The sequence below is a fragment of the Cryptomeria japonica genome, chromosome 2, assembly GCF_030272615.1.
Source record: "Cryptomeria japonica chromosome 2, Sugi_1.0, whole genome shotgun sequence".
Lineage (NCBI taxonomy): Eukaryota > Viridiplantae > Streptophyta > Pinopsida > Cupressales > Cupressaceae > Cryptomeria > Cryptomeria japonica.
In genome coordinates this window covers 390,403,028-390,415,854 of record NC_081406.1, presented here as the reverse complement: position 1 = coordinate 390,415,854, position 12,827 = coordinate 390,403,028, and positions in this window count along the sequence as shown.

Sequence of the window (12,827 nt, the reverse complement as noted above, 5' to 3'; positions counted from 1 at the left end):
TTCAAGAATTTGTTCAATTATCCTATTAGAAGATTCGACTTGACCATTTGATTAAGGATAATAATGTGTAGAAAATTTATGTTGAATATGATATTTCTCAAGAAAATTCTTCACATCCTTATTTTTGAATGACGTTCCATTATCTAAAACTAAGGCGAAAGGTATCCCAAATCGAGAAATGATGTTTTCCAAAATGAATTCACAAATTACTTCAATGGTAGTGGATCTAAGAGGAATGACTTCCACCCACTTCATAAAGTAATCAATGGCAGTTATGATGAAGGTATGCCCTTGAGATGAAGGAGGAGATATTTTACCAACAAGATCCAAACCCCATGTACAAAAAGGCCAAGACACTACCTGTGATCAAAGCTCTTGGACAATGACATGGATCAAATTGCTATGTTGTTGACACTGATGACATTGTTTAACAAACACTAAAGAATATTTTTCCATGGTTTGCAAATAATAGCCCATTTGGAGCAATCTTTGAACCAAAGACCTGCCCCAAAAATTCCCCCTGCAAGCACCTGAATGTGCTTCTTCGAGAGCAATGGGGACCTCAGCCTTTTTTAAGTATCAAAGAAGAAGACCATTATAACCCCTCCTATGTTGGCAAATGCACACTCTAATGAGATATTGTAGGTGATTGAAGGTTTTGTCATTGATGGCAACCTTACAATCCTATGACATCGGCAAGACAATTTACTGCCATCGGCAAAGACAAACTCTACACCGGCACAGAGACCATCGGTAGTAAAAGGAAGCATATCGACACAGAAGCCGACAGGAATTTTGTTTGTAATATATTTTGTTAATTATTGTAAAATCATTGTAAGCCAACTTGGCAAGTTGTAAAATGACTCATATACATAAGAGATCATTGTAGAACATTTTGAAGTAGAAGGAAGGAAGAATATAGGCAAAATAAGGCAGACCTATTATGTGAATTATAAGTTAAGGGTTTATGTATGAAGCAGAGCTATAAACCGGTACTGGATTTGGCATAGTAGATGTTGTTTTGAAGCAGTACAAGACATTGGATTTATATAATCCATTTTGTAAGTCAGTGAGACTTCCCATTTTGTAATTGAGTAGTGAGCTCTAGGCACTTGGCCTTCCTGCATGTGCAGGCCCCTCTTGTAGCAGTAATATTCTCTTATTGTCCAGTAAGTGAATATTGTGGGTCACAAATCCCACCGATATTTTCCCACACCGGGTTTCCTCATTAAACTATTGTACTATGGTGTGTTTTTCATGTGGTTGCTGTTATCTCTATTTATTGCATTATTTCTTGTTTACCAATATACAATATTGATATGCTTTACATGTTTTAAGCCAAGAAAATCTTATAACTAGTTAGATATTGATTCACGCTCCCCCCCCCCCTCTCAGTATCTTTGGGAATCATAACAATTGGTATCAGAGCTTGGTCCTCTATTTTTAGAAGCCTAACAACTTGAGGAAGATCTTGACACCAGTAGAGATGGAAAACTTGATGAAGCAATTAGAAGCAACTCTCTCAGACTATGATGCAGAAAAATTGAAAAATATCAAACTTAAAGATGATCTAAAAGCTGCACAGGATATTATTCAAGCACTTCAAGAAAATCTTACCATTCCAAGGAACAAGAGAAGAGAACTTTGTGAAAAGATGTGAAATGAGAATGATGAAAAGGAAACTCTTAGTGATATGGTGAATAAGCTGAAACAAGAAAACATGACAACAAAGAATGAGATGCAGGATATGACTATTGTGTGTGTGAAAAAGTGAACCTGTAGCTGCAAGCACAACACTTCAATTAAGTCATTATATGCATGGTTAGTAATCAATAATCAATAAGAAATAAACCATAGCAAAGCGACTAATTGCCTTCTAAAAGATGTGAGTATAAGATTGCTCTCAAATTTTTATAAGCAATACCAGTGACTAGACTACACCAAGATGAAGGATTTAATCTATATGATATTAAGCTATATGGATGCAAGATGGATGAATAATTCAAGCAATAATAATCAATTCAAGCAACAATGGATGCAAGCAATAATGAATGTAAAATGGATGTAAATAATCTAAAAAGCACAATAATCTTCAATGACTCTAGAGCAGAATTAGCGTGATAATAATCTCCAAGCGTGTTCTCAAAAATCACTGGGGTGAATTGGAATGAGAGCTGAAGACTGAATTTATAGAGAATCACAAGAGAAAAAGCTCAATTTAGGATTAATTGAAATAATTGAGAAATCAGATTCAGTTAACCTTGAGATAGATTCCAATTATAGTTTAATTGAAATGCATTCAAATTAGAAGTCCAAGTTGCATTGGAAAATAATAATAAATTAATTCCATGCATATAGGATAAAAATAGATAATTCTCTAATTTATTCAAGAAAAAGGTCTTTTCAATGCAACTGAACTTCTTTTTCTGATAAGCCTTGAGTTCCAATTTTAGAGAATAATTCAATGATTCAATTAAATTGCTTTTCGGATTTCAAGTTCTAATTTTAGAAAAAGAAATAATATCTCAAGTTTGATTTCTCTCCTGATTCAATTCTTTTTTTTGTTTTATTTTCAATTCAACTCTTTGTAATAAATTAATTCATCCTTTGTAATAAATTAATCCTTTTTGCATGATTGAATGGCAAATTTATTAATTAATTAAATATGCAAGGATATTTAATAAATTAAAATGGGATAATTGATCAAAATGATATTCTTGGAAATGATTTGATTAATTAAATAAATATTTAATTAATATTGAGTAATTGATTTGCCATGTGATTTTTGATAATTAAAGAATGAATAATGTGCTCAGGATTGATTTAATTGCCTTTGGTTAGGACCTTGGTGATGTTGTCGAGATTAGGGGCCCATGGTTTAGATGACCAATTTTAGGGTATTACATTTCCCCCTCTTTGAATTAATGTGCGAGCAGCACATTGGTTCAAAGAATGTGTGATGTCTAGGAGATGTCAGTTCTAAACTTGATTGATCACGAACTAGATAAAAAGCAAGGTGTTTAGCTTGATTCGAAGTGACAAAGCTGAATGAAGTCTAATTAAAGTGACACCAATCTCGAACTTGATTGAACTGAGGAACGATAGAAAACAAAGATACCGAACTTGAACTTGATTGATCAAGAAGCAGATCTTACTGATCTAGAACTTGATTGATCCTAGATACAATGAGTGATGATAAAAATTGATCTTAAACTTGATTGATTAAGACATGATGAATGAAGAATAAACCGTTCAGCTTGGTCAAGAAATGAATACTGAACACCTGCTTAGATTTGGTGTGATCAAAGAAACTCTTTAAACTTTTGATTGAGTTTAAACAAATAATCAGTTTGATTTGAAGCGATGAAACTGATTAATGTTAAGAGATTAATTCAGATGAAAGACAAATATCAGCTTGATTTGAAGTGATGAAACTCATATGCCCCTAGCGATTGAGTCAATTCAGATGATCGAGAGATCTCAACTTGATGTGAAGCAATGAAGCTAAGATGCCCCTTAGCAATGAGGATTTTTTCTTTAATTGAAAAGATTTTTCTCGACTTTTGATGAAGATTTGAAAAATTTTCTCGACTATGAGGAGATGTGAAGTCATAAGGTCATGATTATGCCCCCTCGGGAGTGAAATCGAAAGATAGCGAGGGATTGATTATAGGCAATTGTTTGGCGAAAATAAGTTATTTGAGCACAAATTGATTCTAAGGATTATTTTTTTTTGAAAATTTCGGCATTGATTGATGAAAAATTGAGCATAGAGTTGTTTGAAATGTTGATGTGTAGAACAAAATTGAATTAGGATTCAGCATTGAAATTTGAGTGCAATTTGAAGAAAGAATGAGCATTTGATGAAAAGAGCACTAAGTGGTCAAAATTATGAAATTGACTAGCAAAATGATCTCGAATTCCAATTTCGATCCTGAAAATGGAATCAGAGCAGGCAAATTAGCTAAGGGTATAATTTTTATAACCATCGAAGCAAGTTGAAAAATTAGGTTTTAGGCTATATATAGGACGAAAGTGTCATTTTCAAATCATTTTAACCCTCCAAGTTTAAAAATTCAAAAATCCTTCTGCAAAGAAAAAAGGTGGTCCCTACTCGTCAGCATCGATTTGAGCACCAGAGACGTCATAATCGACCTTGAAACTATGAGCCAGCAGTAAGTGATTGATCTTTAGCCTCTTTATGTTTCCAATTTTGAATTTTTTTATTCATTTTTCATGGGTTTTGGGTCAGGTGTTGCAGTTTATCGTGTGAGACAGGATCCTGTCTCGTATGAGAAACTGGAAAATTTTCTTTTGTTGTTTGAAGCCATTAGATTTGTCGTACGGGATTCACCCTTGTGTCGTACAATAGGTCGGTTAGAAGACCATTTTGTCATATGATGTGTAAAAGTTTGTCGTTTGAGGTTGTTTTCTCGTACGAGAGCCATTCCTGACTCATACGAGATGTTGTTTGACTATGTTTTGTCATTCGAAAGACAGTGATCATTTTTGAAAGTGTAAACATGAAATTTTGCTTTTGCATTTGACTTATTTGGATTTTCATGATGTTTAACTTCTCTTGTAGACTCATTTGGAATGTTTTCTGATGATCGTTGTTGGGTTTTTTTGCAGGTGTGCTTACCTTCTGTGCTTTTTAGATGCGTATATCCTCCCACTATGGCTTTAGTTCATAATTTGTCTAAGGTTGAGCAGGCTCATGTTGATATGTGTGGCTTGACTCACCTGTTGCGATTACCTGATATCTATGTGAACCACAAAATGCTCACAACATTAGTAGAGTGGTTTCGTTTGGAGTAGAATACCTTTCATTTGCTAGTTGGGGAGTTGACTATCACTCCTAAGGATGTGTATAGGATCCTTCATATCCCTTTTGCTGGGGATAAGGTGGATTATGATACTGCATTGTTACTTGGACTACAGGCTCTAAGGAATGTATTCAGGGATCCTGATATCTTGACTCATTCCATGAGTTGGGATATATTGATGAGTAGGTACAGTGAGGAGTATCCGCTGGCATGTGTCCTAGCAGGTTTCATTGGTTGCTTCTTGATGCTAGACAGAGGGCAACAGGGTTTCCAAAGCGGATGGGGCCGTATGCTGGAGAGGTTGATAGAGACCCCTCAGAGACTTGGCTGGGGCTCTTGTTTGTTGGCCCACATGTATCAGGAGATGCATGAGATTGTTTACAAAGATGGGTGGAGCATGGCCTTTGGGGTGTACATTTTACAAGTGTGGGCTTGGGAGCACCTCCCTGTTTGTCGGCTGATAGTTGATGATAGAAAAGAGCTAGGGCAATCGATTATTTACAAGTATGCTAGATATATTACACAGCCCCATCTATGCAAGAAAGACTTTTGGCGACGATAGCTCGATGATCTGATAGCTGTCATATGGAGACTGTACAGAGGGTTGGGGTCGTGGGATGACTGGCGAGCGGTTCGAAGAGACCTTTTTATTACACACCCACTGATTGGCAGTACGGTCAGCCTTAGGGGATCTCTTAGGAGTATACAACATATTCTCGATATGCCGATGAGGAGAGATAGGGATGGTCAACTAGGCTATCCTATGCTTTAGCGATGCAGGAGCTGACAGGTTTACACCGCCTGAGGTGGGATTACCTGGATGATATAGCAAATGCAGGGGTATTGCCCCAGTATAGGGATTACTTTTAGTAGCATCCATTCCCTTAGTTTATAGATCTAGGAGAGTAGGCTCCTCATATTGAGGATGTGGAGGATGATGCCCCCGCATCGGCACAGGGACAAGGCCAGAGGCAGGGCCAGGCACAAAGACCAGATGCTCCACAATGGACTAGTGGTGATCCTGGTGCTAGCAGTAGTGGGGTGCAAGCTGATGTTGGATAGCAGAGGGGTGAGGGTGTATCCCTTGGGAGAGTAGGTGTGAGGTTGGGTGGTGGAGAGGAGGAGCGAGCAGCTCTGAGGTAGGTCTGGCAGTGGCGGGATGAGAAGGGTGGAGCCACAGGTGGAGATGGTGGTGGAGATGGTGGCAGAGAGTCTGCGAGAGAGCAGGGGGCTGACACGGGATGGTCAATGAGAGCACATCTTGTGGAGTTGCAGTCATAGTTGACAGTGGCTTAGACTCAGCTGGCGGAGTGAGACCGACAACTGGTCGAGGTTAGGGCCGAGCATGATCACCAGATCACAACATTGAGAGCCAAGTCGAGAGTAGAGATAGAGTCTCTATGACAGGAGGTGCTTCTCCAGAGCAGTAGGGCTGCATATTATGTGGTGGCATATAGTGTCATAGTTCTTGTTGCACAACAGGTGCAACCCTATTCACAGTATATGGCTAGATCAAAGGGAGCACAAGCACCACGCTAGGATCCCGAGCATCAGGCTCCTCCTCCTCCAGTAGGAGATGAGGGAGAGGGCACCAGCTAGATGATTCTTTTTGTAGCTGGGATATTTTTTGTAGACACACCCATTTTTTGTAGCCTATACAATTCTTGCTCCAATGGGAGTTTGTATATGTCATTGGACATCATTTTGTACCCTTATACTTGACATTATATATATATGAGATCCGGTTTTGATGTTATTGTACTTGTGTCAATTGACTATGAGATGTTTCTATATGCTTTATTCTATATGTATGCATTTATTTCAGCATGAATGTATGTAATGCAAATGAATATGAATGTCTATTTTTTTTGGTTTCTTTTCATATGCAAATAAATGAATGAAAATGAGTAATGCAATTTTTTCCTTTTTCTATGCAATAAGATCAATGTAAATTAATAATAATGAAATGAATGAATCTATATGAAATGTTATGTATGCAGCTAAACATCTTAAAACACAAGTACTCGATCGGGGAAATAATGATAAAAAGACCACTTAGCATAAGAAATGATGATTCTTTCAGCTCTCCTTCAGAAGATAAAGAGATTATTACTATACCGAAATCACTCTAGATTCACAAAAATGCAAAATGATAAGTGAAATGCAACCTAAACCTAGTCACTGGATTTAAAATACTTAAGATTCATCACTAAGCATAACGAACACAATAGGCAAGTTAGAGTTCCTTTCTTTTTCAATGTGCAATTTTAATTATCTTGTCCGCAATAACCCTTTTTCGTTCATATCCTTGGACAGATTTTGCAGGGACCCGAATTGCATCATAAAGAAATTCTCTCAAAACAGACAAAGAAATTATATGGACCTCCCTATAGCATACAAATAAGTAGAGTCGAGGTATGTGAGGCAATTTCACCTTAATGTGAAGGCTCTTATCATAGACACCCAGCTAATTTATAGGTTTCCAAATCATCGGGATCATTCCTACAAGCAGAAAAAAAATAAAAATAAAATAAAATATTATGCCCCCAATCCTTGCTTCTCTTAGTCACAATAGACTTCCTCGAGTTACTCAGAGGGATAATAATCGAAAACCAATATAAAAGACAACACACAAAGAAAATTTTCATTCATAGCTCAAACTGTTTAGTAATTGTTTTCCGTTATGTTGTTTTGCTTGTGAACTCAGTGATAAAAAAAACTCTGTAGTAGTCAGGAGACAGGTGACTGACTCAAAGTGGACGACCAGGTTTCACTAACAGAAGAATGACTTGGTCGACACTACTTAAGATATGTAATGTGCTTTGTCGAGTAACCTAAGACTTAGGAAGTTGATCAGTTTCAAGTCATGAGGGTTCCAACAAACCAGGATGTCACAAAAGTGACCGAAAATATGTACAAGCGAAAACAAAAGATGCTTGAAAGCGGGAAATGCCAACGTCGCATTGATAGATGGAGTGCTTGAGTACAAGAGGCGCCTATTTGCTAGGTTTTCACCTACTTGGCAGAGATTCATTTTTATTTTTTTTACCAGGTTTTCACCAGGGCAATTTCTCTATTTTTTTAATTTTTTTATTTATTATTTTTTTTTTTAAAGACTTTTTCTGATTTTTTTTAATTTTTTTTTAGGACTTTTTCCAACTGTACAAGTTTGCTGGAGAAGAGAGTGCTAAGCGAAGAATTTCTTCAAGTGGATGGTGTTAATCGGTTCATAGAGCTGTTCTCCTTCCGAGTTTGAGAGTTGATAGGCACCAGAGCCGTATACTGCAGTAACAATGTAGGGACCTAGCCAGTTGGGTTCAAACTTCCCTTTATTGTCGCGAAATTGTTGATTTTTTGGATTCTCTCTCAGAACTAGGTCACCAACTTGAAATTCTCTTTGTCAAACTTTCTTGTTATACCCTGTGGATATTCTCTTCTGATACACTCTGAGATGATCAAATGCCACTTGCCGACACTCATCCAGCAATTCGAGTTCTTGCAATCTAGATATTCTATGATCTTCATCTGTAACAAGACCTCGCAATGAAACTCTTAGAGATGGTATTTCTACTTCAATAGGTAATACTACTTTAGACCCCTACACCAAAGAGAAAGGTGTAGCCCCACCAGGTGTTCTGATATTGGTTTTGTACGTCCATAGTGTAGGATTGAGCTGCAGATGTCAATCCTTCCCAGACTTGTTCATTGTTCTGTGCAAGATAGTCAGTAGGATTTTGTTAGACGCCTCAACTTTTCCATTACCTTGAGGGTAATATATTGATGACCAGTGTTGCTTTATTTTGAATTTCTCACAAAGCTCGTCTAGATCTTTATTCTTGAATTCTCCTCCATTATCAATCACAATGGATGAAGGTATCCCATACCTGCAAATGATATAGTTTAGATGAATAAGGAGACTTGTTTACCAGTTGCTTTGGTGAACGGAACTGCCTCTACCCACTTGGTGAAATACTCAGTGGTAGTTATAATGAATTTATGTCCATTGGATGAAGCCAGATATATCTGACCAATGAGATCAAAGGCCCATTGTTGAAAAGGCCAGTGTGTTATAAATGGTATGAGGTCCCTTGCCGAGGCATGTATGAGATTTCCATGAAGCTGACATTTCTCACAATTCTTAGCAAATTTAATGACATCTTTTTCCATATCTGGCCAGTAGTAGCTAGCCCATAATAGTTTTTGAGCTAAAGTAAAACCATTCAAATGAGATCCACAAATACCTTCATGGACTTCCGATAATGCATGTTTAGATTCTTCAGTTTCTAAACATCTAAGCAATGTACCATCCAAACTTCATCTAAATAAATCGTTAGCTGTGATAACATACTGTGAAGCATTTTGAGTTAGGTTTCTTTTCTCATTACGAGTAAGGTTTTCAGGGATAATTTGATCACATAGATAGGAATAGATGTGGCTCCAATAATAGAATAGACTATTTGGGTCTCAGGAGAATCATAAGCAGGGTAATATAACTCTTCCACCAGGAAATCAAAGCGAAAATTGGACTCCTGTAGCTCAGGTATAGATGCCAAGGTAGCCATAGCAACTGTTGCTCTATTCGCTGATCTAGGAATCTGTTGGAATGATACAAAAGCAAAGTACTTCTTGAAATCGTCCACCATCCTCTTGTAAGGCATCAATTTCTCATCTTGAGTCTGATATGTATCATTGATCTGATTGATAACCAGCTGAGAATCTCCATAGATATGTAATTCAGCAACCTTCCATTCAATAGCTAGTTTTATTCCATTCACCAAAGCTTCATATTCTGCAATGTTGTTTGTGCAAGGGAATAGAATCTTATAAGACTTTGGGATTGAATACTTTTGAGGAGTAATGAATAATATGCCAGCACCTTAACCATTTTCAATAAAGGAACCATCGAAGAACATCTTCCAGGGTTGTTGAGTAAGATGCATTATTGATTCATCTGGGAACTTGATGTGTGGTGGTTGAGTATCCTCAAATGGAGCTTCAGCAAGATGATCAACAATTACCTGTCCTTTTAAGGCTTTGCATTCCACATATTCAATGTCAAACTCTATAAGGATCATAACCCATTTCACCAATCTTCTGGTGAGTGTTGCTTTATTAAGAAGATACTTGAGTGGATCTATTTTGGCCACCAACTTGACTGAATGTGCTAGCATATAGTGCCTCAGTTTCTGTGATGCAAAGACTAATGCCAAGCATGATTTTTCTATTATACTGTAGCTCATTTAATAAGACACCAATGTCCTGATGATGTAATAAATAGCTCTTTCCTTTTTGTTGTCATCTTGTTGCACCAGAAGTGCCCCCAATGATGAATCAGTTTTTGATATATATAAGATTAGTGGCTTACCCTGAATAGGTGGCATCAATATCAATGGATTAGACAGGTACTCTTTTATCTACTGAAGATGTTGTTCACACTGCTGATCCTAGTTGTATATTATTCCTTTTCTCAATACTTTTGTAAAAGGTTGAACCTTGTCTGCTAGCTGAGAAATGAATCTTCTAATGGATTGGAGACGTCCCTGTAGACTTCACATTTGACTGATGTTCTTTGGAGGTAGCATTTCCATTATAGCTTGGACCTTCTCAAGATCAACCTTGATTCCCTTCTTTGAAATGATGTAGCCAAGTAGTTTACCAGATGTCACTCTAAATGCACACTTCTTTAGATTTAATCGGAGTTTGAATTTTTCCATTCTGTCAAGTATAGGACCTAACTCTTGAATATGCATTAATCTTTTCATAGTCTTCACTAAGGTATCATCAACATAATCTTCCATATTCTTATGCATCATGTCATGAAATATAGTTGTAACTGCTCTTTGATAGGTCGCCCCTGCATTCTTTAACCCAAATGGCATGACATTCCAGCAAAAGGTTCCCCATGCACAAGTGAAAGCTATCTTTTCTTGATCTCCAAGAGTGATTTTAATCTGATTGTAGCCAGAAAATCCATCCATTAGTGAGTACATCTCATACCCAGCTATCATGTTGACTATCATATCAATATTTGGGAATGGAAAGTCATCTTTTGGACATGCTTTGTTGAGATCTCTAAAATCTGTACAAACTCTAATAGATTTATCTGCCTTCGACATAGGCACTATGTTGGAAATCCATTCAGCATAATCTATTGCTTTGATAAATCCAGCTTTGAGCAGTTTCTCTAGTTCAACTTTGACCAATAACGCTACATGTGGGTGCATCTTATGGAGTTTTTGCTTAATTGGTTTTACTTATGGCGTGATTGAGAGATGGTGCATAATGAGATCAGGATCCAAGCCTAGCATATCATAGTATGTCCATGCAAAGTTTATTTTCTTTTATGAGAATAGCTAAGTGAAATCCTTCAATTCTTTTGCTGATAGTGATTGAGCTACGTGAATGATTTGTGGTGTCTCTTGATCCCCAATATTCACTGGCTAAGTTGTCTCAATCAATATGGAAGACCGCTCCTGGAAATGACTGGGTAGTATACCAAGTATCTCACCTTCAGGCGCCTCAAAGAAGTTTTCACCTTTAGGTACGTCCTTTATTTTCTCTTTTTTAGATTTTGACACCGCCACAATATGGTTTTTGCCATCATATCTTTTATTTTTCTTTTTCTTTCTTTTGCGACTAAGATACTTGATATCCGCTTCAGTCATATTTTCACTCTGTTCACTGGTGGAAGAGTTTATAGGTTCAACTGCATTGAGATAATAGGATAATGTATAGTCATTGGCAAAAGTAGGTATATCCATGGGTCGGTTCTGTAAAGTACAGTCAATCAATTTGGGATGTACTAAGCACAAATTTTGGATAGGTTCAAGAGCATTCATGGTATTGTTATCACAGCTGCAGATCAAAAGGTCGAGTTCCAGAATGATACCTTGCGTAAGTGTCTCGAGACCAGGAAAAGTCAGAGCATGATTATTAAAGTTCACATTAATATTTAATCGATCTAATCCAATAGACATACTTGTAACGTCGTTTACTACGCCGGACTGGACGTCATATCGTGGTTTAACAGTAATAAGACTAGTAGGCAACTTTTCATTATTTGTATTAGATTATTCATAATTTGAGGCTGAGTGGGTATCATCATGAATAGGACTATCATCAGAGTCATTAGAGTCATCGGATGAAGTTTCCAAGTCTCTTTCAGGTGATTTAGTAAGCATATGTATGGTATCAATACTAACATATTTAATGCTACAAGTTCCTTCATATTGTGGTTCATTTGTCATTTGTATCTGACACACCTGTTGACATGATCTCATTTTTTCTATGATTTTTTATCATCTACTCCATTCAGCTTCTTCTGGACTGATGACTAGTTCTTGTTCTGTAGCTTCTAACTCTTCATGTGTAGTACTATAACTGATTTGTTCTATTTTAGGATAAGGGCACATAGATAAGAAGCTTTCTGGTATTCTTCCTTCTTTCAATCCTTGTTCATAATTTGCTTGCCTCTTTTGTCTAATTTCTTGTATTTCCTTCTCTAATTTTACGCGCTTTAGCTCTTGAATATCATCTATGACACCACTAGATTCTTGTGGAGTTTCTGTAGTGGATGTGTCTGAAAGATAGTCAGGACCCCATTCATACTCGTTTGAATCAGTCTTTGAATCATCTACTTGTTTCCTGCTAGTATATCTGACTGGAACTTTTAATGGTGCAAACAATTCTCTAATTCTTATGACTTCATCTCTTATATCCTCAGGAACCTCAACTTCTTGTATTATCGTAGCTGATACCGTCAAAGCTTGAGCACTGAGTATTTCTTCTTTCTTGACTGTTGATTCCTCTTTCTCTTTTCTACACTCTACTTTTGTTTGTTTAGTGTCTGGTTCATGTAATGTTAAAGGTGATATCTTTTTCAAGCACTTAGACTTAGAAGCATGTTTTTGTTCTGATGTCTTTTTTGGATTGTATCCCAGTCCAGCCTTATCATGTGTGGATTTGGTTTGTAGCTGAATTGGTTCAATAATACCTTCTTTT